Source organism: Lipotes vexillifer, unplaced genomic scaffold, assembly GCF_000442215.2.
Source record: "Lipotes vexillifer unplaced genomic scaffold, Lipotes_vexillifer_v1.1 scaffold710, whole genome shotgun sequence".
NCBI classification, from domain to species: domain Eukaryota; kingdom Metazoa; phylum Chordata; class Mammalia; order Artiodactyla; family Lipotidae; genus Lipotes; species Lipotes vexillifer.
The window spans coordinates 418,089-439,142 of NW_006789347.1; the positions used below are offsets into that span (position 1 = coordinate 418,089).

The 21,054-nt window shown below is 36.2% G+C and overlaps 1 protein-coding gene across 2 annotated transcripts in view; it reads left to right on the forward strand.

The window, feature by feature from the left end:
* The window catches only part of FER (FER tyrosine kinase), a 474,424-nt gene that overhangs the window by 399,050 nt on the left and 54,320 nt on the right, over window positions 1-21,054 (forward strand). The window lies entirely within an intron of this gene.

Below are 21,054 nucleotides of genomic sequence, written 5' to 3' on the forward strand. Positions count from 1 at the left end.
CTTAAATCAAATATTTTTTTTCTTTTGGTAAACTTTACTGTTCTCAAGATCCTAATACCTCAGGAGATAAATATTTAGAATTATTGCCTGTACTTTCCTCGTATATATGTTAGAACCCTATATACAAAACAGTGGATTCAAATGATTTGTGAACCATTGTTTGGATAAATATATAACCATAAAGTAAGAAGCACTGTGAAAGTAGTGATTTAAACATCTTATAAATGCATACAAAAGATTTTATGTAAATAAATTTACTAAGTTTTTCTTAGAGGTGAATTATATTCAGACTGTAAAAACATCTGCAGTTCAGTTTATTGTCTCCCCCTACTACAGTCAGATTTTTTAAATAGCATAACAGCTCCCCCAACTCATATAACACAGTCTGTAAAAGTGGGATAATAGCAGTACTTACAGAATTTTGGTGAACTTTGTGTTTAGCACAGTGCGTAGAATATTCTAATCACTCCATCAATGTGAGTTAGTATTAGTAGTAATAGTATTATTTTCTAAATGTTAAAGTAGCAGACAGGAACTACTGGAATTTTTTTTTTAATCTCTTGATGTACTTCTTCTAAAATCTGATATTTCCAAGTGTTTTATATTATAAATCATCTCATGGAGGACTTTGTTACTTGAGAGGTAGCAGTTTTAGGGTAACAGCATCCACACATTGTCCTTAATATCCTTGTTCCTAAATTGGAAATTCTTCTTAGGCATCACCTCTAGGACTCCTTGTTCTTCTGACTTGTCAGAAAGGATGAAACAGTGAGGGCTCAGACCGCTACATCCAGGGATGGCTCATTCATTTCTTAGTGCTCAGAACCTCATATCTACAGCTGTTGTTTCTTTCCTGATGCAGCCAGTAAATGACTCAGTTCCAGAAACTATACTTTCAGTCTGAGAGAATCCCTGACCTTTGTTGAATTCTCTATGGAAAACTACAGTTATGTGCTTGGAAATAATTGCTGATGTACCTTTAAAACACAGAAAAATACCTCTAAACATCCACCATGTGGTCTAGGATAGCCACTTAAGTCCAAAGGAGACATAAAAAAATGTTTTGAAAAATATACAGTTTTGGATTGTCTATCATATCATTGTATATAGTAGCAAATTTTGGGAAACATCCCAAATCTCAACATATATGAGATTCTAATTTTACTATTAATAGACATAATCACAATACTAAATAAAGTATGATCTAATTTTATAGAAATAAATTTGTATTTCTATATGTATAAATATTGATACTTTAGGACATACAGCAATGTATTAATAATTGTAGATAGGTTTTCTTTTTATACGTTTATATTTATCTCTGCTTTCAAATGATTCAGAGTGGACATACTTTACAATTAAAAAAAAATGAAGCCATCTCCATATTTTAAAAATGATGAAGAAGATGATTAAAGATTTTATACTGTAGTAAATATCACAGTTAAAATATATTTGTTTAATAACAAATCTGACATTTAATATGAGAGTTACATACTTGGTGAACTTTAATTGATTTTTTTCACATTTTGATGCTTGAGAGAGATCAGTTTTCCCCTGAGGAGGCTTTTTTTATATTCCTTCCTCTCTTTACTGTACTATCCTAGCACTTATCAAAGATGACAAACTATAGTCCTCTGTTAATTTATCTGTATCTTCTATTAAATATATCCAATGAATATGTAATATGAGCCACTATGCTATTTAAAATATTCTAGTAGCAACATTAAAAATGTAAAAAGAAAAAGGTAAAATTGATTTAATAGTATAATTTATTAACTCAATATATTAAAAATTTCTTATTTTAACATGTTATTAATATAAAACATTATTGAGGTATTTTACATTCTTTTGTTTGTTTTACAAGTTTTCAAAATCCAGTGGGTATTTTCTACTTAAAGCACATTTCCATTTGGATTAAGTGCGTTTCAGATGTCACATGTGGCTAGTGGCTACCATACTGACCAGCACAGCATTAGAATGTTAATCTCTTTGAGGACCAGGGCATCTCTTTTACTTATATCCCCAGTGCCTATTAAGTGTCTGGAACTTAGTAAGCACTTTTAATATTTGCATCTGCTTCTGCAGAATTTTTTCTGCTACTCCTACCTCTGTAGTATCACTTGCTCTGTTGTACTTTTCATTTACATGCCCATCTCCTGTAATAACTGTGTGTTCCTTAAAAGAGCAACCATGTTTTATTCAACTTTATATGCCTGACATAGTAGATGTTCCATACATGGTTATTGGAAGGAAGTTGGGGAAGAAGAGAGAATACTCATTTTTTTATTACAGAGAACTTTTTTTTCTGGTAATTCAGTCTCTTGAAATATTATATGTTAAATCTCACAACGTCAAATAGAATTATATAGCGTTGAACAATAGAAATTGAAAAACCTCAACTCTTCATTTATTGGGTCTTTAGATTAAGCCATCCAAAATGGTTGATCGCTGATTTTCTTTTTGAAGATCACTGTGGTTTAGAGCTTCAGTAGCCTTACTTAATATAACTCTGTCCCGTGTTGAATAAAGTTTATAGCTACAGAGTTCTTCCCTGTCAATCCTAATAATCCCTTGCTGTAACATAAGACTTTTTTCCTGTGATCCTCAGTGGAGGCAGACAACAGTTGGTCAGCATTAATCATAATGTGAGCTTTCACATTAGTAATGTTACTTATTATATTTTCCTTCAACGTTCTTTTTCTAAATTATTGAACACCAATTTTTTAAAATTTACATCAGAATTTTAAAAATACATTTTTCTAATAGAAAAGATGAGATCAGTAATGTGTTTATTTATTGGGTTTGTGAGATATCTTTCCCCACATAAATGATGTTATAAATACCACTGGTGAGCACTTGTCGACTGTCAATAATAACTGAACAGCTATCGAATGCCAATATGGTGTTAATTGCTAAGAGCAAGAAATAATCTAATTTTTTTTTCTGATGGGCTCTTCGCTTATAGTTTTATTTTAGGTTGGGGCCTAGGAATCACTGTTTAGCCATGTTATCATCTTGCATACTGCTTATCAGAGTAGCTGGAGTGTAAATTAAAATAGGTTTGCTGTCAGACCCAGTTCAAATCCAGGCTTTGCTACTTATCTGGCATCTCTAAATCTTAGCTGTATGTTATCTATCTCATAAATTAGTTGCAAAGTTTACACGAGAAAAATCTGTCTGAAGTACTTGACTATTTATTGCACATATATGCATTAATATATGATATTTGTTTTTCTTTTTCTGACTTACGGCACTCTGTATGACAGTCTCTACATCTATCCACGTCTCTACAAATGACCCAATTTCGCTCCTTTTTATGGCTGAGTAATATTCCATTGTATATATGTACCACGTCTTCTTTATCCATTCGTCTGTTGATGGCCATTTAGGTTGCTTCCATGACATGGCTATTGTAAATAGTGCTGCAAGGAACATTGGGGTGCATGTATCTTTTTGAATTCTGGTTTTCTCTGGGTATATGCCCAGTAGTGGGATTGCTGGGTCATATGGTAATTCTATTTTTAGTTTTTAAGGAACCTCCATACTGTTCTCTATAGTGGCTGTATCAATTTACATTCCCACCAACAGTGCAAGAGGGTTCCCTTTTCTCTACATCCTCTCCAGCATTTGTTGTTTGTAGATTTTCTGATGATGCCCATTCTGACTGGTGTGAGATGATACCTTACTGTAGTTTTGATTTGCATTTCCCTAATAATTAGTGATGTTGAGCAGCTTTTCATGTGCTTCTTGGCCATCTGTATGTCTCCTTTGGAGAAATGTCTATGTAGGTCTTCTGCCCATTTTTGGATTGGGTTGTTTGTTTTTTTACTGTTGAGCTGCATGAGCTGTTTATATATTTTGGAGATTAATCCTTTGTCTGTTGATTTCTTTGCAAATATTTTCACCCATTCTGAGGGTTGTCTTTTTGTCTTGTTTAAGGTTTCCTTTGCTGTGCAAAACCTTTCAAGTTTAATTAAGTCCCATTCGTTTATTTTTCTTTTTATTTCCATTTCTCTAGGAGGTGGGTCTAAAAAGATCTTGCTGTGATTTATGTCAGAGAGCTCTTCCTAAGTTTTTCTCTAAGAGTTTTATAGTGTCTGGCCTTACATTTAGGTCTTTAATCCATTTTGACTTTATTTTTGTGTATGGTGTTAGGGACTGTTCTAATTTCCTTCTTTTACATGTAGCTGTCCAGTTTTCCCAGCACCACTTGTTGAAGAGACTGTCTTTTCTCCATTGTATATCCTTGCCTCCTTTGTCATAGATTAGTTGACCATCAGTGTGTGGATGTATCTCTGGGCTCTCTGTCCTGTTCCATTGATCTATATTTCTGTTTTTGTGTCAGTACCATATTGTCTTGATGACTGTAGCTTTGTAGTGTAGTCTGAAGTCAGGGAGTCTGATTCCTCCAGCTCCGTTTTTTTCCCTCAAGACTGCTTTGGCTATTCAGGATCTTTTGTGTCTCCATACAAATTATAAGGTTTTTTTGTTCTAGTTCTGTAAAAAATGCCATTGGTAATTTGATAGGGATTGCATTGAATCTGTAGATTGTTTTGGGTAGTATTGTCATTTTCACAATGTTGATTCTTCCAATCCAAGAACATGGTATATTTCTCCATCTGTTGGTACCATCTTTGATTTCTTTCATCAGTGTCTTATAGTTTTCTGAGTACAGGTTTATTCCTAGGTATTTTATTCTTTTTATTGCAGTGGTGAACGGGATTGTTTCCTTAATTTCTCTTTCTGATCTTTTGTTGTTAGTGTATAGGAATGCAAGAGATTTCTGTGCATTAATTTTGTATCCTGCAACCTTACCAAATTCATTGATTAGCTCTAGTAGTTTTCTGGTGACATCTTTAGGATTCTCTATGTATAGTATCATGTCATCTGCAAGCAGTGACAGTTTTACTTCTTCTTTTCCAGTTTGCAATCCTGTTATTTCTTTTTCATCTCTGATTGCCATGGCTAGGACTTCCAAAACTATGTTGAATAATAGTGGCGAGAGTTGACATCCTTGTCTTGTTCCTGATCTTAGAGGAAATACTTTCAGTTTTTCACCATTGAGAATGATGTTTGCTGTGGGTTTGTTGTATATGGCCTTTATTATGTTGAGGTACGTTCCCTCTATGCCCACTTTCTGGAGAGTTTTTGTCATAAATGGGTGCTGAATTTTTTCAGAAGCTTTTTCTGCCTGGATTGAGATGATAATATGGTTTTTATTCTTTAATTTGTTAATATGGTGTTATCACACTGCTTGATTTGTGTACACTGAAGAATCCTTGCATCCTTGGAATAAATCCCACTTGATCATGGTGTATGATCCTTTTAATGTGTTGCTAGATTCTGTTTGCTAGTATTTTCTTTAGGATTTTTGCATCTATATTCATCAGTGATATTGGTCTGTAATTTTCATTTTTTGTAGTATCTTTGCCTGCTTTTGGTATCAGTGTGATGGCCTCATAGAATGAGTTTGGGAGTGTTCCTTCCTCTGCAATTTTTTGGAAGAGTTTGAGAAGGATGGGTGTTAACTCTTCTCTAAATGTTTCATAGAATTCACCTGGGAAGCCATCTGCTCCTGGACTTTTCTTTGTTGGAAGTTTTTTCATCACAGTTTCAATTTCATTACTTGTGGTTGGTCTGTTCATATTTTCCATTTCTTCCTGGTTCAGTCTTGAAAGGTTATACCTTTCTAAGAATTTTTCCATTTGTCCATTATAACTTCTCCTTTTTCATTACTAATTTTATTGATTTCAGATCTCTACCTCTTTTTCTTGATGAGTGTGGCTAAAGGTTTATCAATTTTGTTTATCTTCTCAAAGAACCAGCTTTTAGTTTTATTGATCTTTGGTATTGTTTTCTTTGTTTCTATTTCATTTATTTCTGCTCTGATCTTTATGATTTCTTTCCTTCTGCTAACTTTGGGTTTTGTTTGTTCTTCTTTCTCTGGTTCCTTTAGGTGTAAGGTTAGATTGTTTATTTGAGATTTTTCTTGTTTTTTGAGGTAGGCTTGTATAGCTATAAACTTCCCTCTTAGAACTGCTTTTGCTGCATCCCATAGGTTTTGGATCATCGTGTTTTCATTGTAATTTGTCTCTAGGTATTTTTTGATTTCCTCTTTGATTTCTTCAGTGATCTCTTGGTTATTTGGTAACGTGTTTTTTAGCCTCCATGTTTTTATGTTTTTTATGTTTTTTCTGTAATTGATTTCTAATCTCATAGCATTGTGGTCGGAAAAGATGCTTGATAAGATTTCAGTTTTCTTAAATTTACTGTGGCTTGATTTGTGACCCAAGATGTGGTCAATCCTGGAGAATGTTCCATGTGCACTTGAGAAGAAAGTGTAATCTGATGTTTTGGGGTGGAATGTCCTATAAATATCAGCTAACTCTGTCTGGTCTATTGTGTCATTTAAAGCTTGTGTTTCCTTATTAATTTTATGTCTGGGTGATCTGTCGATTGGTGTAAGTGAGGTGTTGAAGTCCCCCACTATTATTGTGTTACTGTCGATCTCCTTTATAGCTGTTAGTGGTTGCCTTATGTATTGAGGTGCTCCTATGTTGGGTGCATATATATTTATAATTGTTATATCTTCTTCTCAGATTGCTTCCTTGATCATTATGTTGTGTCCTTCCTTGTCTTTTGTAACATTATTTATTTTATAGTCTATTTTATCTGATATGAGTATTGCTACTCTGCCTTTCTTTTGATTTCCATTTGCTTGGAGTATCTTTTTCCATCCCCTCACATTCAGTCTGTATGTGTCCCTAGGTCTGAAGTGGGTCTCTTGCAGACAGCATATATATGTGTCTTGTTTTTGTATCCACTCAGTGAGCCTGTGTCTTTTGGTTGGAGCACTTAATCCTTTCACATTTAAGATAATTATTGATATGTATGTTCCTATTACCATTTTCTTAATTGTTATGAGTTTGTTTTTGTAGGTCCTTTTCTTCTCTTGTTTTTCCCACTTAGGGAAGTTCCTTTAGCATTTGTTGTGGAGCTGGTTTGGTGGTACTGAATTCTCTTAGCTTTTGCTTGTCTGTAAAGCTTTTGATTTCACCATCAAATCTGAATGAGATCCTTGCTGGGTAGAGTAATCTTGGTTGTAGGTTCTTCCCTTTCATCACTTTAAATATACCGTGCCACTCCATTCTGGCTTGTAGAGTTTCTTCTGAGAAATCAGCTGTTAACCTTGTGGGAGTTCCCTTGTATGTTATTTGTCATTTTTCCCTTGTTGCTTTCAATAGTTTGTCTTTAATTTTTGTCAGTTTGATTACTATGTGTCTCAGCATGTTTCTTCTTGGGTTTATCCTTCCTGGGACTCTCTGCTCTTCCTGGACTTGGGTGGCTATTTCCTTTCTCATGTTAGGGAAGTTTTCGACTATAATCTCTTCAAATATATTCTTGGTCCTTTCTCTCTCTATAATGCGACCCCTATAATGCAAATGTTGGTGCATTTAATGTTGTCGCAGAGGTCTCTTAGGCTGTCTTCATTTCTTTTCATTCTTTTTTCTTTATTCTGTTCCACAGTAGTGAATTCCACTATTCTGTCTTCCAGGTCACTTATTCGTTCTTCTGCCTCAGTTATTCTGCTATTGATTACTTCTAGTATATTTTTCATTTCAGTTATTGTATTGTTCATATCTCTTTGTTTGTTCTTTAATTCTTCTAGGTGTTTATTCTTTAATTCTTCTAGGTGTTTGTTAAACATTTCTTGCATCTTCTCGATCTTTGCCTCCATTCTTTTTCCGAGGTCCTGGCTCATCTTCCCTATCATGATTATGAATTCTTTTTCTGGAAGGTTGCCTATCTCCACTTCATTTAGTTGTTTTTCTGGGGTTTTATGTTGTTCCTTCATCTGGTACAAAGTCCTTTGCCTTTTCATTTTGTCTATCTTTCTGTGAATGTGGTTTTCCTTCTACAGGCTCCAGAATTGTAGTTCTTCTTGCTTCTGAAGTTGTATAGTTTTGCCATGTTTGTTCCTGACCAGCTTTCATGCCAGGCCTCTTTTTCTCTGTTCAAATGTCTCTAGAGCCTCTGCGAAGGCACCAACCTTGGTCTAGCTTTTAGGAATTTGGGAACGTATAAGAGGAGGATAAGGCTAGCTTCCAGTTAGAAGGAATAGAGCCATAGGGGAACCCAAGACAGTATCCAAGGTAAAATCCAGCTCATTAATCACAAACTGACCTAACAAGCCTCCCATCTAGAGGAGAAATGAAAGAGAATGAACCAGTGTCTGGTGGAAAGGAGCCACAGACAGAGATAGGAAAATCAGTCGTAGGGAGGTAGTAAGAGGCTGAGCTTGGTGAAAGGCCCATAAAAGATAAGTACTCTTCATAGTGCCCTTGTGGCTGCAGCCCTGTGAGGAAATAAGCAAGTAAGGACACCAAATTGGTTTTCAATTCCACTTCAGTCTTTAGGGCTTGAGGTTTCTGTCAGGCTTGATTCTACTCTTTTCCTTATGGACTTGGCCCCCACCCAATTAACTTGGGAAGGATGTCCTGTCCTAGTTTCCTCCTGAAGATGTAATAGGCCTACCATCTAGCCCTAGCCCCCAACTGATTCACTGATTGGCTCTTCCCAGTTCCCTCCAGTGTAACTCAAGCCTGGAGGATTTCTGTCACATTGGAACTGGAGGGACTTCTGCCTAGGAAGTGTAGGAGAGGATGTTACGTGTAGGGCTGGAACAAAGAGTATACAGGAAAAGGAGGGTGGGGAAAAGAGGAGGAACAGCTACTTTACCCCTTGGTTTAATAAAAGAGGAAAATACTTTATCTCCTTGAATTGCCCATGGGATACTTGCAGGTCTTCAGGGTGTTTTGTAATTCATATTATTCATTATTAATTATCTTGCATGTTTCTTGTACTGGGCATTATCAAAGACAGTAAAAAGATGTTAGAAGAGAGATTCAGTGAGACCATAATGTTAACTAAAAGCCTTAGACTTAGCTACTCTCCCCAGAACTTCCATTTTTCTTGTTTGAAGCTGTACTACTGCCTTAAAAATTCTTCATTTCTCCAGTTTCTCCCACTCTTTTAGGATGCAGTCAGCTGTCTGCATCCTAAAAGAGTGAGTTTCCATCTGATGTTGCACAGATTGGAGGCTGTGAAGTCACTTACCCTCTCTGAACAGTTAGACTATTCTAGTTGTCTAAGAAAGCAATGGAGGGCCTGTACTGTGACACATGCAATGTGAATGACAAGGAAAGGTTAAATTCAAGAGTTTTTTCAGATGTAGAGTAATTATAAATTATTGATGTGCTAGAGTGAAGAAAAGGGAAAGGTCAAAGAAGATTTTGAGAGTACATTTCTAATGCGGATAGGGGGCCCATGGCAATCCATGAACCAAGATAGGGAATAAGAGTCAGGAGCAGATTTGTGGGGGAGGAACTATTTGACGTTTGTTTTGGACTTGTTGAGTTCGAAACAATTGTAGGCCATCTAGGAAGAGGAATCTTTAAGAGTCCAGATGAAATAGTGGAGTGGGAGATCTAAAACTGGGATCTGTTGATGGCTCTATGTGATCATTAAAGCCATGAGAGAGAACACGATTGCCTAAGGAGAGAGAAGTGGGCCTGGGCTAGAGCAACATTTAAGGAGTAGGAAAAAGAAGAGCCATTGAAAGACTCAAAAGGAGCACAGAGGGGCTGGATGGGTCAAGGGAGGTATAGATGAGCCTCAGGTCTTTTCTTTAATATTATCTATCCAAATCTTCCCCTTGTCTCCCACAGACACCTTCCTGAGTCTCTGTCCTGCTGCCAACCCTGCAGATTCCCACTCCCACCCTGTACCCCAAAAGGACAGGGCCCATGTCTTTACTTCTCATTCTTCATAACTTAGGGACCTTAGTAAAGGATAGGAAAATTGTTTCTATTGAACCTTACCAAGGGAGCATTTTTAAGGAAATATAGTTTGACCGTTAACTTCAGATGTCAGAAGTAGTTTTTATTTCATTTTTTCCCCATTAAGTTTTAGAGATTTTCTGGTTAAATCAACATAAAAATTGTAGTAATTATATGCGCTGGTATGAAAGCAACCCCCCCCCCATTTTCTTCTGGATAGGATGTGTAGATATGGGAACACACATTTTGCTGACCTGTTCTGAAGCTTAGTATTTTGATAAATTTACTTGGGAATAAGAATTGATTGAAAACTTCTCAGTTTTACAGTGACTGAGGGTTAAATATCAGTTAGAAAGATGCGCAGCCAATTAGCTGACAGGACCTGCACAGTGCTAGATGGATTGCAATAAGAAAATTGAATCAAAGAGAGAACACTGCTATCAATTACCAACTGACTGGAGAGTATGTTATTGAATCATATCAGAAATAAAGGCCAGAACTTTTTTCTCTGACTTCCTGAAAAAGCTCAAATTGCAAATACCTTTAGTGCCTAGTAAGCAAAACAGTGCTGCCTTATGTAATGTGAAATATTATCGTAGACAATGAAAGTGCTTAGGTTGTTTTTGCTGTTAGCAGATTAAGCCTGGTTTTATTCTGTGAACACAAAAACCATATTCACATTACATAAAAAAGTAATGCATTATTTTAGTGGCTCTTAATAGTGATTCATATAAAGCCTTAAATAGAAAAAAAATCGGTTAAAGTAGAAGAGAATTACACCTATAATAAATTAAAATCACATTTCTCTTTTCATTATATTGGATAATTACACAGACACAAAAGAAGAAATAGTACAAAAGATATCCTTTCTGAAGCAATATTAAAGTCATCTTGAACTGGGCAACTTACCATATATTAATCATAAGGTCAGTTTACTTCATGCGCATATTGGCCAAATTTTTCATATAAATCCCATGGAAAAGAGTTTGGTTGTCATTTGTAAGATATGTATCATCAGTGGTACTGTTACTAGGGGCACAGAAAAATAGAAAAATAGTGTTATGAAAGACCTAGGCAACTAGAAAATATATCTTTTTTAAATTGTCATCAGAAAGCTATTAATCTCCCATCCAAGTACTAACCAGGCCCAACCCTGCTTAGCTTCTGAGATCAGATGAGATCAGGTGCGTTCAGGGTGGTATGGCCGTAGACAGAAAGCTATTGATGATTTTTGAGAGAGCAGGGAAAAAATTACTAAATTCTAAACCTGTTGAAATGATTTTGGTGTTTGATGCTGCTCCTTATAAAAGTCTTGGACTTCAAACGCTTTTTCCTTTAACACCCCTGTTAGTGATAGAAAAAGATTAAAGCTTTCTAACTTATAACTGGAGACATTAAGTATACACAGAAAGTGCCTTTCATCATCTGAGTCATCTTATAACAGGGTGGAGTGTATTTAAATTTCAATGAACTAGGGGGAAAGAGATTGTTATGTGGTGGACATAGACATTCTTATCATTTATGTGAGTGGAGAACTTGGAGAGTTGAGCATTCTCCTCATAACTCATTACTTCCCTTCAACTCACAAGCAGTGCCAGAATCCACCGGACCCATGCTCTGTGAGAGCTCCTCTTCCTCCACATTTCTTGAGTATGTTTAGAGAACTGGAAAAATTTGTGGGAACTAGTAGCTACCTACATGTGTGTCCCTATAAGGGTCTACATTCGAGTATAAGACTGAATGGAGGCCTAACTAGGTCAGCATCTCCAGAGGGCACAGAGGTGGCCTCTCTTACCTTGTGTACCTAACATGATGAGCTCTACATGACACTAGAGAGGACCTTTTTCATGAGTAAAAAAAAAATTTCTTATTTTGAAAATATAAATTAAACTTCCTCTCTCCATTTTCCCACAAGCCATGTTAATGATATCCTATTTCATCAAAAGTATCTGAAGTATTTATTAGGAATGTGAAAAACTCACAAAAGTTTCAGGTTATAAAATAATTAAAGATAGCAATTTTTTTCCTCTGCAGTGGACTTGATTGAACATTCACTAAACTGAAAAGCCATAAGAGGTACTGCAGATCAACTGTAAATATCACATATACTCCAGCCATCACTAAGAACAGAAAAGTTTTGCCTTCTGTATCAGTTAGGACAAGCTAGATTATGCGGCAGTAACAAACAACATGAGAATCTCAGGAACTTAAAACAGCTAAATGTATTTCTCACTGCAGTCCATCATGGGTCAGAAAAGGAGCTCTGCTCACAGACACAGGAAGAATCTATTGCTTCTACAATCACAGAGGCAGGGAACTTGCCAAGCCATGCACTGGCTCTTAAAGTTGCTTCCTAGACATAACAATCATCACTTCTCAAAATTTACTGACTAAATCAAGTCACATAGCCATTCTTGGGTTCAACTTGGTGAGGATGTATGTGTTCAGCATGATGAGGTATAATCCTCCTACAGGGAGAAACACTATACATTTGTGCACAGTAATATAGCTACCACAGTGGTAATTCTACCTGCTATGCCAGTGGAGTATAGGTTCTTGAACAGTTTCCTTGGTTTGTTGTGGTTTTAAAAGCCACCAGCTTAGAAGTCTAGAGACACATCAGGTGAGAGAGGCCTTAGACTTCATGGCCTACTCTTTCCAGTATGGCTTCCAGAGCATGGATTCCAAGGTTCTTTCTTCCTAATTTGTTAGCACCAGTGAAATTTCCATGAAAATTATTACCTCCACCATGATTTCACATAGTAGCTTTAGGCTGAGGGGAAAAAAGCATTAAAAACCATCTCTGTTAGGAGACTGAAGATAGGAGGAGGGTACAAGAGACTGCTTTAAAAATCTGTTTACCTTCTGTTATGGACTTAATGGGATTTTTCACTAGGAACTGCTTTTTACATGAGTTTTTGAAAAAATTAAATAAGTTGTCAGTGAACCATACTAAAGCATTTGGAAGCTCAGTTCCATTCTTCATTTGCTTGACTCTAATAATCTGACCCCAACTCCCTTCCCCATTGTTTTTATTATGTAAATTATATGCATGGCAAGCATGGGTGCATTGTTTGATGGAGAGCCACTGAACAGGTGTGGGAATTAGACAAACAAAGAGGCTTCAGTCTGGGAAGTTTTCATAAAAGAGGTAGAACTTTAGGGACTACAAAATTGTTTGAAACTGTTAAATAACAAGAACTATACTTGAGGGAAATAAGAAGAATGACATGCCTTCATGGAGCATTTATTAAACAACTGCTATAGAACAGACTGTGCAAGATGTCAGGGATCCAAAGAAGAGGAAGAAATGATGTTCCCTTGAAAGACATACAAAAGCATACCTAGTGTACATAATCATTTTGGGGAAACTTTGGAGGGAGATTTATTCAAAGGCCTCAGAAGGCAAATTCAGCTAACAAAAGACATGAAGATGGGGGAATTCCCTGGTGGTCCAGTGGTCAAGACTTGGGCTTTCACTGCTGTGGACCCATGTTCGATCCCTGGTTGGGGAACTAAGATCCCACATGCCGTGCTGCATAGCACCCACCCCCCCCCAAAAAAAAAGAAAGAAAGACATGAAGATGGACTAAAGAATAGGAAGAAATTAAGCATCAGAACTCTCAGTGACAGTTCAATATATATCTTAGCTCTGAGCTCCTTTTACACTTCATTTCGGCGCTTCTGTGAAATCTACTGTTTTGTATGAAAATGTGAGAAGTGTAGAGTATTAGAATTGTAGATTGTATTCTAGTAGTCAGTACTAATCGAGCTTAAAAGTTCTACCTCTTCAATGTTAGGGAGATTGATGGCCAGACAGTGACAAATAGGTCTTTTTTGTTATTGTTCTGTCACTAAAGATGGGATGTGATTACTTGATGACAAAAGCAACAACCTTGCATCACTTCTGGCCACTCTAATTTAGGCAAGAACCCAGCTAGGTTGAGTGGTCTGTTCCTGTTTCATTAAGAAGTTCAGGGTCAATGAAAAATGCTAGCAGCTTTGTCATCCCATTAAGTAGCTCGGACAGTCCAAGTCAGCATTTGGAGCAATCTTGGGCACATCAGGAAGAGTTATATCAGGGAACGAGATACTGTACTGCTCGAGCCAAATTCACTTGCAGAGCACAAAAAGAAGAGCTTGTTCTATGCAATAAAGTGCTTGACTATAGACACATAAATTTAGTTGTCTTCTTGCCAACCTAAAAGATAAATTGTCTAATCAGTCTTGTGAGTATTGAATTAAAGAAAGACCAGCAAAAACATTTGGGGAAAAACTAGGGTCCAGTGTGAATAAATTTTTCTTTAACTTATCTTTCATCTCAGAACTTTCTACCAGCCGAACTGCTGCTCACACTTCAAAATTCAAAGGTCTCCTCCTCTTCTCAAATATCACCTCCTCGGAGACCTTCCTGTCAACCTTGTTAAAATCATCTTCCCCCGCTCCCTTACACTCTGTATTTATACCTGCTCTTTTTTCCCTAATAACTGATAGAACTATCAGCAATTGTATTACTTATTTACTTGTTTATTGTCTGTGTGTCAAACTAATTTGTAAGCTCCATGAGGAAAGGAATTTATCCTATTTACTGTTGTATCTCAGTAAATATTGGTTAAATTAATTGTCAAAGCCATTACTCACCACAAATGCGTGATTTAGGAGAACACATTTTTCCTGGGGAAGGCAATTCATATAGCTGAAAGTAGAGAGCTCTCTAGGTCTCAAATCCCTTCTTCCCTGCTCTTTTTTTTCCCTAATACTTTTCCTTCTACCATTTTTTACTGATAGTTGTTTTTATAAAAGTAAATAGTATTAAAACACTGATAATTTTAGAAGTCAAACATCAAAATAGTTCCTTGTGTCTCAGAGGCTGCATGGGAGTCCTTCATAAAGTGCCTACTGGAAGGAGTAAATGTTCATTGTGGCCCTGATGGGGCCTCTGACCAGCCATGGGGCCCTGGCTTCCTCCAGAGACCCAAGCCTTCCACGGAAAATGAGGAACTTAGAGGGTAATCCTTTCAGGGCCTTCTACTCTGTAGCATGCTAATTGTGATTATCGACATCTAGGTGATCTTTTCTTACCCTCATTTATATCCTGAAAAGTGGGAACGCCTGAGAAAGGGAATTTGTTTGTATGTTCATTTGTCTTAGGGTTTTGTTTAGTTTGGTTTGGCTGAGCTAGCCAGAAAACTTTTCTTTTTTTGGCTGCAGGGCTTATGAGATCTTAGTTCCCCAACCAGGGATCAAACCCGGGCCCCAGCGGTGAAAGTGCCGAGTCCTAACCACTGCACCTCCAGGGATTCCCCCAGGAAAGCTTTTTAAGGACCTAGTCAATTTCCCGTCATTCCTGGAATCACTACAGGCCCGAAAGCTGCTACCAAATATCGTTTGGGCGTCCTAAGGACACAGAGTGTTTCAAGAGCTTACTGCATTCGTAGAGCAAGAAAGGAGTGTAATGAATATGAAAACAAATGTGAATACCTTTTGTATTCATTCTAATTCCACATTAAGAAAATTGGAGAATAAATATGATATTGAATTTGTAACAATTTCTCTTTGATTCTTCCCTCTATGAGTAATCTTCAAGTTGTGAAGAGACAAGTACTGCTGCTTTTATTCATCAAATCTCCTGTTTCTGTTTTTTTCAGGAAGCTCAAATAATCTGACTAGGATTATTTCCTTTATTTTACTTTCGTGATTGAAAACATAACCAAAATTTTATTGTTATGTTTCTTACAGACAAGAATACACGTTTGTGCTAACAATGTGTGGCAAACTCAGCTATAGAAAGCTTTGCCTAACAAAATTCTATTTTTCCCTTCATTGTAAACTTTCTAACAGCTCCAGTGTTGCACACGCATATAAAGTCACTGACTACCCAATGTGTCCCAAAGAACAAGGTGACCCTCACCAGAGCTTGTACAGCCAAAACAGGAAAGTGACTCTCTCCCCAAAGGAAATGCTCTCTTTGAAATCTACAAGCTAAAAAATAGCAAAAACATTTCCTTGTAGAGCTTTACTACAGCGACATAAAGAAGGAAACAGGATGTTTAAAGAAAATTTTTTCATATGACTATGAAGCTAAATCTACCTTCAAATTATGTGCTTTGGTGCTTTAGGTTTGCTTTACAAATATTTTCTTGCCTGAGTTGTAAAGAATTCTCCCTCTCTCCCCCTTATATCACTCATCTGTGGTTTGCAGTAGTTGGCATCAACCAGTACTTGTTATCTTTCCAGCAGACTCGGGGGGCATCCTGAGTGCTAGCAGCATCTAACATTCAAAAGCAAAATAAAGTTTTTCAGGGGATCTTTATTCAAGTGTGGTTCAATGTTTTCTGAGATTATTCAGAGTTGAGATTTGTGGAAGAGAGAGAGGCTGTATACGTAAAGAATGTTGTTATTGGGACTTTATTATTGTCACTGATATTGCATTTGTCAGGAAATGTATGTTGATGTGTTTCTGTTTGCTTTTGTTTAAGGCCTTGAGTAAATGGGCTGATACTGAAGCTATTTGGCTACCTACAAAATAGACCTTACAGTTTATAAACTGTATATTATTATGTTTAGAAAAACAACAATAATCTCACAGAACTTTGTATAAATAACAGAGAGAGAAACTGAGATGATTTACATCTTGATATTTAATTTTTAAGATATGTACAAATAACATACCAGGCAAGCAGTAAAGAACTATGTGATAGAAAGGTTCCTCTCAATAAAATTAAGAGAATTTTTTCAAATATATTTTTTCATCAAAATTATATGAATATAAACAACAAAAGAGGAAGACTGATAGATATTTCCAGCAAAAATATCTTTAGTTTGCAGCACTTTTCTAGGGGTTTTAAAATATTTGGGGGCTGCAAAGTAGAGACTTAGGTCCAGCCTCTTCCCATCTCAGAAACAAAAGTAGGAAACTTCTGATCTAATCCAGCTGGCAGTAGAGAGATTAAATACATATATTCCAAGGCTACTGATGGGAGTAATATTATTGACTACTAATCTTTTCATGCTTATAGCATATCTATCTATTTATGTCTCTTCTTTCATTATCGTAATTGTTTTATCTGGCTTGTTTTTACCTTTCTACATGTAGTAACATTTCCTTATATGTCAGAATTTCTAAATTATAATTTTGTGACATTTATCCATGTATTCAACATGTATGAAGTACCTATGATTTATGACATTATATACATCATATAATTACATATGCTTCAAAAAAGACACAAAGTCCTTCCCAATCCACATGTCATAGATGAAGTACTGACAGAATGAACTGCAGAGTTTAAAATATTGCTCCATATGGCAAGTACAGCACTGGCACAACTTTACTTACCATGCTGTATGCATCATTATCTTAGAACTGATGGGTTAGGAGGAAGTTCAAAGGAGATTTTATTAAAAAGCAGAATAGAGCCTTAGAAAATCTATCAAACTATTCAGTAATGTGATAAAGGAACAATTAAGAAACAATAGATTTTTAATTTAAACACCAAGAATAAAATTGAGACAAAAATGTTGGAAAAATATATAATATACATGACAAATGACACTTTTAACCATAAAGACTCTTTATAAATCAATAAATAAAAAGTAAACAACCAAATGGAAAAATTGGTAAAGGCAATGAAAAGGCAATTGAAAATGATGAAAAGGCTATTCACAGAAGAATAATGACACAAATGCCCCCCCAAAAAATAGGAAAAAATTTTGAATTTAGCATATTTATATATTTAAAATTTTAACATATTTGAAAAAAATGTTAAAATCCCATAGTCATAAAAAAGGCAAGTTAAAAATGAGTATCATTTTTCTCTTGAAGATTGGCAAGAATCGAAAAGAATGCTATGATGAATCAGTGTGAATGAGAATATGGGAAAGCAGATATGCATATGCCCCTGGTGGGAGTGCAAATTTCACCACCTCTTTGGGTTGTAATTTTAGAATATGTCCCTAAAATTATTCAAGTTTATGTTAGTTTATCCCAGATATTTCACTTCTAAGAATATATTCTGTGAAACTAACTACAGAGGAGCAAATAGATGTGTGTGACCACGTGTTCATTGCAGTCTTATTCATGATAGCCCAAAAAAGGGGGAGTATCTGGAAAAATAATCTAAAATACCCAACGATCAAGTGTTAGTTATATCAATTATAATATGCCCATTAATGGAACACAAATGCTGACATTATAAATCCTGTGATGCAGGAATATTTGTTGGTAGGAGAAAACGTTCATACTGTATTCCTAGCTAAAAAAAAAAAAGGACAAATTTCAGAATCTACATGATACCACTTTTTTAAACAGTGTATATGCACACAAACATATATATTCTCTATACAAAGAGAATATATATGTATATATAAAGAGAGAGAAAGTAACACTAATAAAACACACCAAAATATTAACAGTGATAGCTTTAGTTAGATTTCAAGTAATTTTTTTCTTTTTTCTTCTTCTAATTTTCCATATTTTTTCCACTGGGAATTACTTTTGTAATTAGAAAAAAATTAATTTCTCCATCCATACTCAAATATATTTATTTTGGAATTTCATATAAAGTCAGTTTTTCTTCTTTAATTATGTATTTCTTTGGTAGATTTTTTTTTATGTTGTACATATTTATATTGTTAACCATAGTAGGGACACCTCTTAGCTGGGTGCACTCAGGTGCCAGAATCTATATATGATAGCTCCCTTACCGGGCATGCAATTATTTAGCAACTCCACCTATCCAGAGCACGTTAAGAATGGGAAATAATCCATGAAAGATCTATAAAGCCTAAATAAATGCCGTAAAATCCCCTGCATTGAAACTCCCACACTTTAGATATGGGAATTTTCCTTTGGAGCATCTTGATTTTTTTATTCTAAGCATAAGCCTCTTGAGTTTGGTTTTCAGATTCACACAGATTTGAATCAGCAAATTAGAAAAGCCCATGGGGGGCTTCCCTGGTGGCGCAGTGGTTAAGAATCCGCCTGCCAATGCAGGGGACATGGGTTCAAGCCCTGGTCTGGGAAGATCCCACATGCCGCGGAGCCCCTAACCCCATGTGCCACAACTACTGAGCCTGCGCTCTAGGGCCCGTGAGCCACAACTCCTGAGCACACATGCCCCAACTACTGAAGCCCTCGCGCCTAGAGCCCATGCTCTGCAACAAGAGAAGCCACCGCAACGAGAAGCCTGCGCACTGCAACAAAGAGTAGCCCCCGTTCACTGCAACTAGAGAACAGCCCACATACAGCAACGAAGACCCAACATAGCCAAAAATAAAATAAATAAATTTATTTTTAAAAAAAGAAAAGGCCATGGGAAGGGTGTAGACCAGGGAGAGAAGAAACAGACACTTTGAGAAATAGACAAGACAGTACAAGGAGGCAATATTCTTATGCAGTGAGATAGCATGTGAGAAGAAATCTACTTCCTTTTAAAGTCTCACTCAGGCATCACTGTCTTATACTAAAGTTTAGTCATCGTTATTCATAATGATTGCCAGTAAGTCATGGGGGACACAGAGACATTGTTTTCAGTCTGTGTAGGAATGTAAGAGTGTGCTGCATTTTAGAAAATTTTTCATTAAAAGTGGTTAAAGCTATTTAAAGGTTTTTCTCAAAGGGTTATTAACCCTTAGTTACTTGGGTATTTTCCTTATGTAAAATACTTAGTTCCTTGACCAGGACAGTCAAAATGAGGCTTTGCTGTGTGTATATTATCACAAGGCAAGAGAGTCTCCTGCAACATGATTTAATGGTTAGGATCATACATACCAAAGTAGCAGTGAGTGTGCAGGATAGTTTTGATGATGCTGAGAATTCGAAACAGTATAAAATAAGAATCTTATAGAGACTTGCATTTTAACCTATCAGTAAATTATAATATTATTTAGGAGAGTAAAATATTGCCAAACTATATCTGCTTTTCCCCTTGTGATCAATTGCCACCTAACCAAGTTGGATCAGAATCTTAGTTCAAAATGGTTACTCAGTCACCTTCCTTTTTTCTTTTATATTAAAAAATAAAGAAAGGCAAAACTAGGTTATAAAAATAGTGACATCTTTTTACTATCCAGTCTTATCAGACTGTCTCTGTGATCATATGTGCAACCTCATTTAGATAGATAATGAGAAAAGTCATTTGAGGCCTCCTAAATGTAGGCGTTTCACAAGTAGCTCTTCCCCTTCACCACCACCCCAAAGAGCAAACAAGATATAAGGTAGTTCACTTGTAATGGGTATAAGGAGGAAGAGGAGAACGAGAAAATTCTTGGACATGAGACACCTCAAAACCTTTCTGAAGGTCTACAGTCTTATTCCTTAGACTGAGCATCTGAGAACAGAAGGTCCCTCAAGCTGAGGGACCTGATCAGCTGGTACCTCACTTCCTGTTACCAGAGCCTCCCTCTGAACCCCCCTTTCCCAGTACACCTCTCTTGTGCTCCACTGGCTTCAAATATACTTTCACTTCCCCTGGAGCATTCTACACCCATCTCCCCTTGTTACTTCTTTCAGATTCCAGTTAGACCTCATTTCACTTAGCAAGCCCTGTTTCTCTACCAAATCTTGGTTACCCATCCTTCTTTTTACCCTATCACAGCACTCACTACACTAAATTATGATTGTTTATTTAGTTGTGATCTTTCTCCCCAGTAGGCTTTATGACAATGCTCTAGAATATAAAGTACTACCTGCAGTTATCTAGGAAGTAGAAAACCAGCAAACAAATTCATAGAATAGCATGGAAGTCAGCTAGCTGGTTCTTAGGAGAGGAAATAGAACATTAAAGTATCCCTTTTCAGGTCCTAGAAGGCAATGTATCTTTGAAGTGATAGTTGGTGTTGTGTTAATCCCTATCATTAGTATTCTCCTGGCATATAAATTTACTGAGAAGCTACTGAAGTTTCATGTGTCTTTGCTCTTTTGTTATTATTAGAACAATCTGTAATGTATTTGTGACATTTTAAACATTAGACCTTGCAAATTTCTCATACTTAACTCTGAGTCATCCTAACAGAATATTATAACTAAAAGATTTTAAGATAATCAAAATGACATTTTATAAAATTTCTATTATCTTAGAAATAAGTGATGGGCTCTATAAAATGAATTATAGACAAGTGTTTGGAAGAACATATCTTTGACTGGTTTGTTTCCCCTCTGAAAATGGAAAAATAATCTAAAATGGCCCTGCTGAAAAGAAAATTGTTGTAATTC